The 16,851-nt window shown below is 47.2% G+C and overlaps 1 long non-coding RNA gene across 1 annotated transcript in view; it reads right to left on the reverse strand.

Moving 5' to 3' along the window:
- Positions 1-10,595: 10,595 nt before the first annotated feature.
- Positions 10,596-16,851, reverse strand: part of LOC119431068 (uncharacterized) — a 109,441-nt gene continuing 103,185 nt past the window's right edge. Inside the window, exon 4 of the long non-coding RNA XR_007463936.1 lies at positions 10,596-13,029. This is a non-coding gene — a long non-coding RNA (uncharacterized LOC119431068). The remainder of the gene's footprint in view (positions 13,030-16,851) is intronic.

Here is a 16,851-nt window from a genome sequence, read left to right on the forward strand (position 1 = left end):
CAAGAATGATCCAAGTGAAATATTTGTGATAACAGGCCCTGATCTTCCAGAAACGTATTTAAATACATATTTAGCATCTGAGTAACACAAGCAGAACTGATTTCAAAAACATTTCTGCAGTTCTATAAGCAGCAAGTGACGTGCTGATCCTGAAATAAAGAAAAACTCTTTCATCTAGCAGATAAGTTATTCTTAATGAGTGTCAAACTATAGAGTAAAAATTGCTTCAAAATACTCTTGCTAAAATTTCACTGCACGTGTGTTAGACTGTATAGTCCAGGGGTTCTCAAACTTTCTGGCCTTGGGGAACCCCGCCAGCTTTCCCACAGTGCTGCAAAACTCTTCCTCTCACCCTATTTCGAACAATATGCGCAGGCTGATGCCTCTGTTACACAGGCACTGTCGCTGCCATTGAGTTGAATGGCAGTTGATACCAAAACTGTCGTTCAACCGCACAGCAGCCTACTTGGATGGTTCCAGAAAAAGTGACCCTGGATGAAACTGCCACGAATGAAATGGCCCCAGAAGAAATGACTGTGCATGTAAAGTAGGAAAAGAGTACCACAAAAGTCAGATGACAGCAGTGTTGCAATCAAACGTCACGTGACAATAATACAATTCAGCGCATCCTCATGAAAGATATTGACATACGAAAGACATTAGCAGCAAGCACGGGACGGCACATTGCAGAGAACAAGAACGTAGATCGGACAAGTTCCACCATGCAGTTCACCAGGTGTGCTCTGTTGTTGTTTGGAAACATGGTCGGTCAGGGTGCAACCAATAGTTTCGAAGACGATCCACCCTTTGTGGTCTGAAGAAACGACCATGATGCAGAAAATAGCCCAGAACAGAGTTGGTGCTTCCCCAAAGACATTATGAGGAATTATGAACCAAAACCACAATTCAATTACGAGGCACACCATAGTGGAGGACTACAAGTTAATTTTGAACACCTGGAGATTTTAAAATTTTACATAAATTTATGAACACAAACATTTTTTCATTCCGCTTTCATCGGAATGAGGCCACCGGGGCAGAGATAAAATACGCAACCTCTACTTCAGCAGCCCAATGCCGTATACTAAAAGGCCACGCCAGGTCTAGCGCCAATCCGCCTTTTGCATAAAAAGTAGCGCCATCTCCTCTCTCCTCTTCCTGCGCCGCCGTTCACTCTCTTCTGTCAACCGTGGCTCCCCCTACGCCATTTCCTGAAATAGCAGACGCTCTTCGGATCAAACGCTGTCGCTACGTATCACTCGTATTTTGAATGGAATTTTTGCACTTGATATTATGACTGGCTGCCGAAACATCAAGTAAGGACGTCTAAATGTTGTGCTTGGGTGGCTCTACTATAGTGGTTACGACGCTCGCCACGAGAAAAGGCATACGCTAGTTCGAATCCCGCCTTGGCTTTTTTTTGCTTGGTATCTCGTTTTGCTTTTTTTTTCCCTCTCTGTTTGGCAGCGCGGTCGATTGAGCCCAGGCCGCGGCGCCGGGCGCCGACGCGAAGCGGCGGTCGTTGGGGTGTTGCGGAGCGCAGCGTAGCAACACCCCAAATAAAAAAAATACTGCTCCAGTCAGGTAGACTGCTCCCTCCCTGATAGTGAGATTATATTTGAATCATCAAAACAGTGATGCATTTATTAGGAATGCCGGCTGCTGGCAAAATATCCATGAATGTTAAAACGCCGGCTGCCGGCACAATATCCACACCCTATACATATTTTTCATCCATGCTTATGAGCGTTTGGTGGAAGACTTGACATTACTCAGATGACTTTATGCCATGTGCACCAGTTCTCCTACGCTGTTTCTACATTTAGTCACATACAACAAAAAATGCAGCACCAAATGCCCCTCCAAGGAGGCCAATGGCTTCCTTTGTCAATATGTCATAACGTCGCGGTTAATCCCCTTGCACCTGCTAGTGCGACATCGCAGGGGACTGATAGCCACAAAGAGATTGACCGCAATGTTATGACCTGTCGACAAACGAATTTGAGGGGCATATCTGATTCTCTGAAGCCAAACCTTCCTCCGCGCCTCGCTTCGCAGATGGAATCTGGAAGAGTGCCGTTGTCAGATGGGAAGGGGACTAGGCACCTGTAGGTACCGCGCCCCAGAGCGTACATGTTCTCATCAACCCAGCATCATTCAGTACATTGAGCCTGGCACTCCCCCCTACCCGGGCTGACTGGGTAGGGGGCTTTGGTTTGGGCCAACGGTCCTTCCCGGACAAGGGGGCTACTGTGGAGCGGCACAAACCGTGCTATTTCGTGCTTCACACAAACAGCCATGTCAGTCGTCAGGGACACGAGCCCATCAGATCCCTGGATTACCTCGACGGAAAAGGTGTCAAGGCAAACAACCATGGAGACAATAGAAGCCGTCCGCGGCGCAGCGCTCTCTGTTGCGCCAGCACCGGTTCCAACTCTGTGTTCCACTGAGACGAAGGGAAACACGTGGATCGACTGGCGCATGCTGTCCAGTTCGAGTGACCTCTAAGAAGCATGCATCATAACTTAATGGAAAGCTTTCCACCTGACTCATTGAAAATCACAGCAGGGCGAGCCCACACTTCAAGAAACTTCTTGCCTAGGTGATGCCGCTCCCGGGTGGGATAGAACCAGACTTCCTTCCGCGCTTTTCCAAGCACTTCGTGAAGACCCGGCGCCCCTCCCCCGAAAACCGCATCACAGCGTGCTAACCAAACTTGGTATGAGCACTCGACAAAAAGAAGCACGAACTGGTTGATTGCCTGGCTAGGCAAAGGGTGCAATAAATGAACGGTCTGAAATGGAACGCCCGGGAGACTAAACAAACTAGCTATCCGTTGGAGGAGAGCAGCAGAAAGTAAACACTGCGAAAAGATGTGCACTGTATCCTCTCGACCGCCACAAAAGGGGCACACTCCACGAGCCGGGATGGCTGTGAAGGGTCTGTAGCTAATCGGCAAACAGCCTCGCGCCAGGCGGTACATGAATGTAGCTCGCCTGGCGTCAACGAAGCTTGCCGTAATGAGCTTCCAGCTTGGCCTGTGGAAAGACAGGTCATACCTTTGGCAATGCGGGGGGAGACCGGGGGTAAGGATATCGACTAGTTCTTGGAGCGGAGTAGAAATTACATCGATGTCGGAATGGACCTTGCGAAGGCGTGCCAATGAATTGGCAGCACTCATTCCTGAGTGAGGCATACAGTGAGAGAATGTGCTCTGGGAAAACAAACGGAGTGTAGTGCTAAGGAAGAAGGAAGTAAAGCTTCGAGTGAGGAGCATATCTGAGCTAAGGGCAACCTGGGTCCACCTGACGTGTAGTGCAGTGGCTACAATACCCAAGTCGGGAATTCCGAGTCCTCCCTTATCCTTGGGCAGCTTAAGCACCTGCCTAGCTACACAACCATTTGTCCCTTTCCAAAGAAACCGAAAGAGAACCCTCTCCAACATGAGCTTGGTTCGGGTTGGAACAGGGGACACACATGCTACATACGTGAGAAAAGAAAAAAGAAGAGACCTAAGTATATTAGCTCTAGCTGTCAATGGACACGACAACGCGCTGAACTCCTGAATCATGGTTTGAAGCTTCTCCTAAGCTTGCTGCTAGTTTTTAGAAGACAGACCGTCTGGATCGAATTGGAAATCTAGAATTCGCAACCGCGTTTTCACGGGTAGACCATGAACGGGCTGCGGGCTGGACGGAGTGGAATTCAAGTACACGGCTGCACTTTTCGACCTATTTAACCTCGCCCCGCTCGCTCTGCAGTAACTGTCCATGACGTCCAAGACGGTGCATGCTGATGCCTCGTCCGGAACGACAATAGACAAGTCGTCTGCATAGGCGAAGAGTACAACTGGAGGGGACCCTGGTGGAAGTAGGAACTTGCCAATTCTACTGTCACAGGATAGCCTCTGCAGAAGGGGTTCGATTGTGAGTACGTAGAGAGCAGGTGAGAGCGGATCCCCCTGCCGTACACCACGACCCACAACGAAAGCCTCCGAGACACGATCCTGTATGAGAACAGCAGAAGTCGGTCGAGAGTACAAAGCTTGGACCATACGCTGAAAACCCACGCTAAAGCCGGCCTCCTTCAAAACCCGAAAAAGGTACCTGTGGCTAATGATATTGTTACGCGCTATGCCGAGCATGGAAGAATGTGCCAAAAAGACGGTGAAGACGACGATCTGGGCAGCGCTCGTGTTGTTCTGCCATCTTGCCAGCCGTCTCTCTCTCTGTATGTATCGTGTAAATATAATTTTCCCATCTTTTTTGCTACTCTCATCCCCATGGCACTTTGGTGGAGGTGCGGGGTACCCACACGGTACAACATTGTTCCGCAGCGGCCGACGCTTGGCTTTATCCACGATGGCGGAAAAAGTGTCTGTGCCCACCGAGGCGGCTGCAACGACAACGGTCGTCCTGGCTCAGCTAAAGGACCCAGGCACATTCTGCGGGACTGACAACGTCGACATCGAGGACTGGCTACCCCTGTATGAGCGTACAAGTAAGAATATTCACTGGGATGAGACGATCATGTTGGCAAACATATTATTTTATCTCAAGGGAACCGCGAAGGTGTGGTTTCAGAATAATGAAGAGGAAAGAGCCTCCCATCAGTAGCGCACCCATGATCTCTGCCAGGGGGAGGGTTGACACTTTGCCTTAGTTTGCAAATACCATCTAAACAGCTCTAATTTCAATTTCATCACGGGAAATTGTCAAAAAATGTGCTTTTTGCGCAAGTTTGCGAGTGTGCAGACGATTGCGCGTCTTACATCTTAGTTGCAGTACTCAATGGGGCAAGGAAAGAAAAGGGGTTAAACAAACGCGGGGGTTAAGACGGCCTCAGGGGGGGGGGGTTACAACCCCCAACCCCCCCCCCCCATGGGTGCGCCACTGCCTCCCATGAGGGGACGTCGAGGGCTTGCCTCACCGCCGCCTCACGGGCGCGCTGGGTCGCACAGGTTTCGTCGTCGAGGGCAAAGCTCCGTAGAGCCCCACGCAACCTCGACGAGAGGGTCGTGGCAATGCCTCCTCTAGAAAAGGCGTTGGTCGTGGTGTTAATGTGTGTATACTGTGCTGAGGACTCCCACAGCATATGCGGAAGCGTAGCCGGGTGAGTGCCACAGGACCGGCAGTTGGGGGTAGTGTAATCGTCTGGGAATATAAGGTGGAGGTGGGCGGGTGAAGGGTACGTGTTTGTTTGTAGCAGATGCAGGGTGGTAGCCTGCGCCCGGCTGAACTTGGGGTGAGGTGGGGGGAAGGTTCGGCGACTGAGGTAAAAGGCCTTAACGAGATCGTTAAAAGTGGTCAGGTTGTCCCTGGTGTCCAACTCGTCTCCAGTGACTCTGGCATGGTTGACTAGGCCTCGCATAATGGAGTGGGTGACCTCGTTAAGGTTGGGGAGGTGTGGGTGGACAGGGCCCGCATGGGCCGGGATCCATGTCAGGGAGATCATGCTGTCTTTAGAGTGTGGTGCCTGGTAGAGGATGCGAAGTGCTTGAGGAGAAATACAGCCTTTGCTGAAGTTAGTGACAGCGGAGCGAGTCACACACGATGGTGTGACAGGTGGGATCTAGCTAGAGTGGCCAGGTCAATGGCCACTTCTTCAGCCGTCTCGGCAGTGGGAGTAGTGATGCTGGAGGCGTGGTGTAAGACTCCATTGCGCGTGGTGACGGCCACAAATCGTGTGCCATGAGAATATTGGGCTGCATCAACAAATGTGATGCCAGGTACGTGAGCAAGGGCGTTTATGATAGTTCTGGCAGGGTGCATGTTTCTAGGGATAGGGTCTGTGTGGATCCAGCTACGGATGGCAGCCGGGATCGATTGTTTGGAGCCTTGTTTCTGATGGTAAGTGAAGCCAAGTATGGAGAGAATAAAGAGTCCCCTTTCAGTAAGTCTGAGTAGTTCAAGCTGAGAGCGTACGCTGAAGTTTTAATTGTCATTTCCAATAGCGACGTTCAAAAGGCAGATAGAGAGGCTGCCTGTGCTCTTTTGAACAACATAGGTCCTTCAGTCGCGAGCAGTATGCGGCAAGAAGAAAAAGTAGGCCACAGAAACTGTGCGTGCAGCAATATTGGCCTAGATTTATCAGAGCCTGTGATCATATCTTTTGGAGCCTTTATTATTGGGTTCAGCCACAGAAATGCTTGCTTGGCAATCCAAAATTATCTGACCGAATCTGATCGATTACCATGCTAGACTGATTGTCACCCTCCCCACCATAGTGTTTTGATTCATTTATTTCTTTTTTTACCTATTATTAATTAGTTTTTTTTTTTTGCTCTCACAACATCTTACTATCTAAGCTCTAGCGTTCAAATCGTTACTTCCCTTGTTTTTATAAACCGGATATAACCACCCGATTCATGGCCAATCCCCCACTGTGGGTATGCGCTACAACCACTCAGGTCAACAACAACTGCACTGTTGGAAGAAGAAAAGCGGTTGAAGGCAGGGGCACCACAGGCAACAAAAGACGCCATATGGTAGTCAATTCATGCTCACATCTACTCTCGATTACGAGAGAGCTAGCATTTTTTCAAGGCACATTTTTTTTCCTACGCCACTTCTTGGAGCTACCCAACACTTTCATGTTCAGTTCAGTTAAGACACGTGATAGTGACATAGAGGCAACACGCAAATGCATGTTGCCTGTTATTAACCGTTCTCAAAGCCAATCTCTATTATTAATTCACTACAGCACATGCACAATATTTTTTCTTTCAGCACTACTCCGTGCACAGTATGCAGACTATATGGCCACTGCCACTTCCAACCTCCATCGCTACCACCCTAGGCACCGCACGCCATAACACACAAGAACCTATTTAATTATTATAATTAATAATTTTTTTCTGAACAAATGTAACAAGTCACCTGCATGCGGAATGATCTTCGATATACCAGACGCAAAGCCTAATTGACCACATCAACCGGCCTTTAGTGCACGGTGCCACTCATGTGCATCAAAACACTTGTCACGAGTTTTTATTACGGAACCGATGCAGTGCGATCGGAAACTGGCCTGTATCGAACCTGCACGGAGCTGAGACCGACACACCTGAACCCTAAACGTGGACGCGCCGCACGTGTACGATGACTGTCGGCACAGTCCACCAGGTGGATGCCGCTAAATTCTGAAGTGGTTCACACTTGCGAAACTTCTGAGGCGATTCCCGCTTATGTTACAAACCCTGCTAGCGAGCACGAATTAACAGCGATCAGAGCGGCCACCATAGGCCGCCAAGTCGCACATTGATTCTTGCACGCAACTGTCACCTGGGTCTCTCGCTGCTCATAGAATAATAAACTGCAGATGTGGCGTGCAATGGCTTCGCTAAATCAAAAATGCAATACATTTCAACAATAAATTGATAAATTGTGGTAGTGAATGGGGAAAAAATGGAATAGGGTCAAAATCGTTCTGACCTGCTCGCAGAGCCCTAGGGTGCCGTTTGCGCAACCTGCAGTTTGGGAAACCCTCCTGTATACTACAAACGTTGGAAAACTGTCAAATATGCAATGGCTTGTGCAAACTCTCTCATCACATTGACAGCGTTATATCATCATCAGCCTATAATAATGTCCACCGCAGGACAAAGGCCTTTCCCTGCGATCTCCAATTACCCCTGTCTTGCTCTAGCGCATTCCGACTTGTGCCTGCAAATTTCCTAACTTCATCACCCCATCTGGTTTTCTGCCGATCTGGACAGTGGCTTTCACGAAGGCGTACTGTGCTTTCATTGGAATGACCGAAAGTGCTACGTGCGACGTCTGCAGCAGCGAAGAGAACATAGAACGACAAACTTTACCGAACGCATTGCGACGACTTGACGATCGACCATTGTCCATGCAGGTGCTCCTTGAAGACCGTCCCCATCGTTCGTCGGCCCACAAAGCTCTGAAGGCACTGTTGTCTTTCTTGAGGACGACTGGCCTATGTGAACGCGTTTGAATTGCTCAGGCCCTCCGCATGCATGCGCGAGCTCACCATGTCCTTCCTCCCCCCCCTCTCTCTATCTCATCTTTCTACTCCCTCTTTCCCGTCCCCCACAGTAGGACAGCCAACCGGACGCATTTCTGGTTAACATCCCTGCCTTCTCTTTCTCTCCTCCTCCTCCTCGACAGTGCTTCCCTTCTCTTGGTATTCATTCTATAACCCTAATGGTCCACCGGTTATCCATCCTACGCATTACATGGCCTACCCAGCTCCATTTCTTTCACTTAATGTCAACCAGAATATCGGCTATCCCCGTTTGTTCTCTGATCCACACCGCTTCCTTCCCATCTCTTAATGTTAGGCCTAACATTTTTCGTTCCATCGCTCTTTGTGCGGTCCTTAACTTGTTCTCGAGCTTCTTTGTTAACCTCCAAGTTCTGCCCCATATGTTAGCACCGGTAAATGCAATGATTGTAGACTTTTCTTTTCAACAACAGTGGTAAGCTCCCATGCAGTCAGGATTTGATAGTGCCTGCTGTATGCCCTCTAACCTCCTTTAAAGAATATAGAGGCTGACTGGCGATCCGGAATCCTTGTTCCCTTGCCAGGCTATTGAACATTATCTTTGTCTTTTGCATATTCATCTTCAACCCCACTCTTACACTTTCTCGATTAAGGTCCTCAATCATTTGTTGTAATTCGTCTCCATTGTTGCTGAATAGGACAATGTCATCTGCAAACTGAAGGTTGCCGAGACTTTCGCCGATGATCCGCACTCCAAAGCCTTCCCAGTCTAAGAGCTTGAATACTTCTTCTAAGCATGCAGTGAATAGCATTGGAGAGATTGTGTAACATTCTACTTTTCTTGTGGAGAACCAAAGTAGCTGTGGAATCCTTATAGATATTTGCTAAGATATTCATGTATGCCTCCTGTACTCCTTGATTGCGCAATGCGTCTATGACTGCTGGTATCTCTACTGAATCAAATGCCTTTTCATAATCTATGAGAGCCATATCGAGAGGTTGATTGTACTCTGCAGATTTCTCGATTACCTGATTGATGACATGGATATGATCCATCATAGAATATCCCTTTCTAATACCAGCCTGTTCTCTTGGTTGGCTGAAGTCAATCTTGCCCCGATTCTATTGGAAATTATCTTGGTGAATATGTTATACAATACTGAAACCAAGCTAATGGGTCTATAAATCTTCAATTCTTTAACGTGTCCCTTCTTATGAATTAGTATGATGTTGGCGTTCTTCGAGCTCTCTGGTACAATTGAAGTCGTGAGGCATTGCGTATAAAGGGCCGCAAGCTTTTAAAGCATGACATCTCCATCTTTGTGTAAATCGACTGTTAATTCTATCTTCTCAAGTAGCTTTTTCCCTGGTCATGTCATGCAAGGCCCTTCTAACTTCAACGCTAGTTGTAGAAGGAGCCTCTGTATCCTATTCATCACTATTTTGAATGAAAGTAGCTTGGCTGTTTTGGAACTGTACAGGTCAGTATAGAATTCTTCCGCTGCTTTTACTATATCATCGAAATTGCTGATGGTATTACCCTGCTTATCTTTCAGTGCATACATTTTGCCTTGTCCTAGGCCAAGGTTTCTTACTGATTTCATGCTGCGTCCATATTTTACGGCTTTCCTAATCTTTTCCATGCTATAATTTCGGATATCCCTTACTTTCTTCTTGTTGATCAGTTTCGACAGTTCAGCGAATTCAATCTGATCTCTTGAGTTGGGGCCGTATTCTGAAACGTTCCACTTCGGCGATATTTCGCCTAGGCGAAAGTCGCGTTTAATAAGTCAACTGGCTGCTTACCCGTGACGTCAGCATGCACTACCAACACGCGCTCTCGAACGCTTCGCAAAACACACAAGAGGGCGCACCGTGCGAGTGCAGAGCGGCTCGGATGTGTTGTTTTCGAATGCATCGGCCGCAGTACGACACAGGTGTGCTCATTTATTCAATACATGTCGGGATCATGCACTGACACCGTGACGTCAAAATGACGTACACCGGAACTACTAGGTGGCATGACTTCTTTTCCAGTTTTGCTCAACCAGCCAATCAGCGCGCGCCTGAAAGCGAAAAAAAGAAATTTCGCCCAAATGGAACGTTTCAGAATACGGCCCTTGGACACTTTCATGTTTTGTTATTTCTTTATTAGGCCCTTTGTGTCTTGGGGAGAGCTTACCTACTGGTTGCTTACTGGTTACCTCCCACTTCAATTGCTTCTGAGATCAGCCTACTTACAGTTTCATTCATTACCTCTGTGTTAAATTGTCTTCATTTTCCAGTTCTTAAGCTGCATATTTGTTTGCGAGCTCAGAAGGGTTTGGGTACGAGCTAGTTGGTACTGATCATACATATTTAAAACAGCGCCAAAAAACACGGACAAGAAGGAACAAGGGACGAGCGCTGACTGCCAACACCTTTATTGAAGCTTGTGCAAATACATACAATTCGCAACAGGCAGAAAGAGAACAAAAAAGGTGAAAGGGAAGGCGAGTCATCGTCAGTCAACTCCTGCTGCGCATGCGTCAAAAACACTACAAAATACAAATTTAATAATACACATGGCGGGCACAGGCCAAGGTGATTAACTCCTGAGGAACTTAAGTTCCTTAACGCAGAGAGCTATAGATGGGGCACTTACACAGGTGGCTCCTAACTGACACATAGAAAAGGCCTAAAAAATTTCCCTGGCCATCTGATCGCTGTACCTTCTTAACACACGTGTGTTATCTAGGAGTGGTGAACACCCACACTTTGCACAATGAACAGCAAGATTACTGCCAGTCTTAATCTTGACACAGTACGCATTCTCATGCAAATGATCATTAATACAACGTCCCGTTTGCCCTATGTAAGTGCAGCCACAAGAGGTGGGAATTGAATACACTACATTGGTATTGCAATCTACAGGCTTGGCGACATGTCGCTTATTGCACAGTCCAGGTGTTCGCCGGCTATCGTCGACTTTTTTTGCACAGCCTTCCCAACTTGTTAAAACACCACCTTTACACCAGCCCGCCCTGCGGCTTTCTTGATGCGATGGGACACACCATGTATATACAGGATCGCAACAGTCTTGGTTAAATCCTCAACCACTGCACGCTGTTCCCTGGGGGAATGAACCTCTTGCAATAAAGCTTCCGTCAAGGATGACAGCAGTTGTGCAGGGTAGCCACTTGCCTTAAGCCGCTGGACTTGATTGGAGAAGCTGCTGGACATCAAGAGAGGGCAAGAGCTAACGACAGCATTTCTAAGGGCCCCTAGGGCGATGGAGCGCTTCACCACTTTTGAATGGTTGGATGTGTAGGGGAGGAGGTGCTTTTTTGAACGCGGGGCATACATCCAACAAGTATGCCCCTCCTGGAGGTGTAGTGCAAGGTCAAGGAAGCGGATTTTGCCGTTTTCAGGCAATTCCCTTGTGAACGTCAAACCTCGATAGATGCTCCTGAATTTTTCAAAAACTTGGTCGAACAGGGCTGTAGCTTCATTAGGGAGGGCAAGGAGGATCACCAGAAAATCATCAACATGACGAAACACTTTCACAGGCCCTCTTGTGCTGAGTTGTTCCTGGAGGAGACTATCATAGTGCGCCAACAATAAATCACTCATTATTGGCGCAATGCGAGAGCCTATGCATATGCCGTTCTTTTGCACATAGTACTCTTCATTATGCACTACAACGGTGGATCTTAGGTAAACCTGCAGCAAGTCCAGGAAATTGGTGACGTTGGTGCCAACTGCGTTCTGGAACCGGACTTCGCCTATCGTTTCTATGCCTTCTTTCTCAACGGCGAAGAGGTCATCTTGTGCAAGGGAATAATACAAGTCCTTGATGTCTACCGAGAATGCCTGTGCTCTTTTGATGCTTGACTCCTTCAAGAACTGGTCACCTCTGTCGAGTTGCGTACTAAAAACGGGTCATTTATCGGAAGTTGCCTAAGACCTTCCAAAAGGTAGGACCCGAGGCACTTCTGCCAAGTGCCCACCTCCGAAACCATGACTCTGCACGGGTTGCCAATTTTGTGAGTTTTAACAGTAAAAAAGGCGGAAAGGCACATTTCCTTGGAGCGCTTCATCGCACTAGACAACTTTTCTAGACCGGATTCTTCCCTCCTGCCTATGGCGAACTTCTCGGTCTTGGAAGGATTGAACCCATCGGCAACTTTGAAATTTTCTTTGAGAGCGGATTCTGCGGAAAGGTGATATTGCTGAGAGTGGCATACAACAAAGCCGCCTTCTTTGTCTGACACGACTAACAGTCACTAATCTGCAGCGATTCGACGACGGTTGATACCTTGGGTCGACAGGGACCAGAGGTTCCCAATGGAAGTGCTTCAACACACTCCAGAACTACCCTTTCGCATTCGGGGGAAGCAGCTCTACTCGCAGTGGCTCGCCTTCCCTTTCACCTTTTTTGTTCTCTGCCTATTGCGAATTGTATATATTTGCGCAGGCTTCAATAAAGGTGTTGTTGGCAGTAAGCGCTCGTCCCTTATTCTTTCTTGTCCGTGTTTTTTGGCGCTGTTTTAAATATGTTTGTGAGCACCAAGGAGGTTTAAATAAAACTTGCTGGAGCAAAGGGGACGCCCCTGAGCTGAAGCCGCGCGCCGCCATGTTGGCATTGGCAGAAAGCACTCCTTCTGCCACGGCAGCCGCAGTGTGTAGTCGGTGTAGTGGCATCCGGACGTTGTAATGACATCGTGCACTGCGTACGGCTGCACAAATCGAGCGAAAAAGGACTCTGGGATTAGGTTTCACTTGTAAGTAGCACATTTTGAAGTTCATGAAAACTTCTCTGCCTGTCGCAACACATGCTGACAGCTCGCAATCTGTCGGCAATTCCACATCTGACGGTGATTGTTTTTTCCAAACAGGTTTCCGAAGGACCCAAATGTGCGAAGCACGTGGAAGCAGGATGTTCGGTGTGAAGGCTGGAAGCAAGAAGACGGCGATCACATGTGTTCGAGGAACTTCACGCCAGGTTGTTTCGACCGGACCGGGCAGACGATACGGCTGCAACCCGGAAGTTGTCCGACTGTGTTTGACGCATTTCCAAACCACCTGCAAAAGCCAGTTAGTACACATTCTTGTACTAATTGACATCACCAGTGCGGAGCGTGAATAGGAAAAGAACGCACTGTTTGCTATTCGCTGAAATTAAATAGCTGACCCCATAGATTTTGTAATTGGTTGCTGTGTTGTCTTAATTAATAGGTTTGCTCAAACCTACGAGGTGTTAAGTAGCATCGTTTAGGCAGTATACAAGCAGCAGTTTTGTCTTACATTTGTGCCTTTTCTGTTCTTATATTTGTGGTTGCTTTACGCAATGCCGTGAGTAAAGTCAGTAGTTTTAAACTGTGCAATTCTCGTTCCAGCTGAAAAGAAAGCGACCACCACTGAGGCCTCGGAGTACTCCAGTCGAGAGAGGTGTTGAAGTTGACAAAGTTGTTGAAGATGTGGCAGTTGCATCACCTACAAAGCAGCATTACAAATAAGTACTTCATGTTTCTTAAGAGGAGATAACAAGGCTCAAGAAGATCAAAATTCTGCAGCAGAGGAAGCGGAGATTGACCAAAAAGAACGAGACTGCTCACGAGATAATAAGGCATATCAAGGACCAAAAGCTCATGTCTGAGGAGGGCATGGAGGTGTTCACTGCAGCCTTTTCTGCTTATATACAGCCACTCCTCAACAGGGCAGGAATAGATCACAAAGGCACATACCCATCTGAGCTGCGTGCATTTGCGTTAACGCTGCACTTCTATGCTCCGTCAGTTAATAATTATGTAGGTACGCTCGAAGTTTAATGGAGCACTGCCAGCAGAGCGCACTATACGAGAATGGTACAGTTCCATCAACGGGGATCCTGGCTTCACAGCTCAGTCAATGTCTTTCTAGAAAAAAACTTGTCCACTGCCGCACGGACTGTACTTTGATCGTCGATGACATGTCAATCAGGAAACATGTTGAGCTTGTGGGCTACGAAGTGGTTGGATATGTGGACATTGGGCGTGGAACGCATGAAGACAGTGTGCCTGAAACCAAGAATGCACCTGTGTATATGCGCCTTGGCTTGATCTTGCGAATTAAGTTGCCACGGGTATTTTTAAATTGATTTCTTGACAGGAGGAGAGAGAGCCGAGCTAACGAAACAGTATATTGAAAAGCTAACGTCAATAGGTGTTGAAGTTTCACTGACATTTGATGGCGCTGCACCAAACATCACCATGGCGAAGTGGCCGAACGCTACATAAGAATCAGACTCCATCACGTGACGAAAGAAAAAACAGGGAAATGAGTGCCAATAAAGTGAGGTCTGCTCTTACGAGGCTGATTATATCTAAAGACCAGTGCAGTATATTGAAAAGCTAACGTCAATAGGTGTTGATGTTTCACTGACATTTGATGGCGCTGCACCAAACATCACCATGGTGAAGTGGCCGAACTCTACATAAGAATCAGACTCAATCACGTGACGAAAGAAAAAACAGGGAAATGAGTGCCAATAAAGTGAGCTGTGCTCTTACGAGGCTGATTATTTTTAAAGACCAGTGATACAGACCCTTCACCGGTGTTTATGCTTGCAAGGAGAACGCCAAAAGAAACAAAATAAAGTTATTGCATTGTTATCTGCCATTAGACTTCGAGTTATTGACTACTTCCCTCTAAGTGCTCGCCATAACCGTTAAATTACACGGTGGGGGAGACGCAGTCAGCGCAGCGGATGCGCTGCGGCTCCCGTTTCTTGCATATGGAGAGATGGCCACCACACGCGTGGCGCAGCTTCACCGCCGCCCATTGGTAGGTATAGGCGACCTCCGCTCCAGCAGATTTATTTAAACCTCCTTGGCGAGCACCATCCTGAATTGGTCTGCTTTTACCCTTACTGCATCTAGGCTGGCCTGTTTCCTCTTGACTAATTTACCTCTTTCTCTCTTCAAATTGAGATGAATTCTAGACCTCACTAACCTATGGCCACTGCACATTTCCTTACCTACTAACACTTCTACATCCTGCACTATGCTTGGATCGGCAAAGAATACGAAATCTATTCCACTCCTTGTTCCTCCATTAGGGCTTCTCCAGGTCCACGTTCTGTTGCTACACTTCCTGAAGAAGGTATTCGTTTTTCGGATCCTATTCCTTTCCGCAAATTCTACTAACATCTCTCCTCTTGCATTCCTAGAATCGATGCTGTAGTTGCCAATTGCTTGCTCACAAACCTGCTTTTTCCCCACTCTTGCACTGAAGTCGCCCATGACTACAGCGTTATACAGGGTGTCCCAGCTATCAAGCAGCACGATTAAAAAAAAGAGGAACGGCGTTACGTGATGCAAACCTAGTGCGTATTGTTTTTGGTACACTGTAGTAGACGCCAGTAATTTTTTCGTTACTGTGATTTAATTCACAAATTGTAATTAATTATCCAACTCGAGAAGTACTGTCCTAATTGTCAAAGTGTTGAGAAAATTGTAGAGCAACATGAAAACCCCCCCGATACAGTTTCTGTTGCTCAATACGTGCTACATAAATGTGTTTTTCCGAGTGCGAAAGGAGCCCACGAATACACGCAGAATTGCGGCGCGACTGGTCCCTCGAGGCACTTTGCATGTATTCTCGGGCTTCTTTCACGCTCGAAAAAAAACTTTTATGTAGTACGTACTGAGCAACAGAAAGCTGTATCGGGAGTTTTTCATGTTGCTCTACATTCATTTGTAAATAAGTTCGTAAATGAATCATTCAACTATAAGCACTTGAGCTAGGAAGCACAATTAAAACAAATGTGAACTGTGCCACAGATGAACTGATAAGCTTGCAAGAACCATAACTGCGCAGTGGCACATACTACTTTGCCCTGGTCTCAAATGTTTGATTCTGTTTTTTTTTTTTGCCAACTTCGTATATTATGTGTAATTTCAAGAAACTTATTTCCACAGTCGTAAACACATTTTAGGCCAGTCCACGCTTAAGATAAGCCAAACCTCTAATAAGCTGGCATAGCAGTGAACTCGCATGAAGGCAGTTTTTAAGAAATTCTCATAGACAGTGGAGTCAACTATCCTCTAGGTAACACTACAAGAAACTTTGTAGTTGATGTACCCAGAAACCTCTGGATGCAGTTTAGAGCTGACCTACTGCAACAAACAAACTGAGTGATCTACAAAATAAACTGCAAGCCCCTGACCTTTAGGACTTCTTCCCTGCATGCCAGGACATGTGATTGGACAGATGGCGCTTTCGTGAAAAGGATGCACTGCAGTGCACACAGGAAAAGCAACGCTCTCCCGTGTGGTAACGCAGATGGCGTGTCAGGTGGCAACTCTGAATGAATGCTTCAGGGCACAGGTGGCACTGGTGGGGGCGCTCTCCTGTGTGGCTGTACACATGTTGCTTGAGGATGGAATTTTGGGTGAACACTTTTGGGCAGAAGTGGCACTTGAATGGACGTTCCCCTGAGTGTGTGCGCAGGTGAGCGATCATGGTTGCCTTTTTCTTGGTCTTGTAAGGGCAGAGCTCGCAGAAATGCTGCAAGCCATTCGGACACACAAGCGATCGGTACTTCTCTTGGGACCCCAAAGGCAAGGAACCTGCAAAGTCACAGGCAACATGGGAAGGTGATGCAAATGAAAACACTTCCTTCGACTAAAGTGCTAGACCTGGCAATCAAATAAGATTACCACAATTGTAGGCAATATACGTGACAACCTAACACACATACTATAACAACACACACTTTATTGTTATGGCAACAGTACCCTGATGAAACACATTTCTCACACCAGTTGCAGCTGGCAATAATAAAGGTCGGACTTGGCATGCAATTTTGATGTCTTGCCTAAATAGTCAAATTACTTTGTATAGGTCGCACTAAATTTTGCACTC

Source organism: Dermacentor silvarum, chromosome 10 (assembly GCF_013339745.2).
Source record: "Dermacentor silvarum isolate Dsil-2018 chromosome 10, BIME_Dsil_1.4, whole genome shotgun sequence".
NCBI lineage: Eukaryota > Metazoa > Arthropoda > Arachnida > Ixodida > Ixodidae > Dermacentor > Dermacentor silvarum.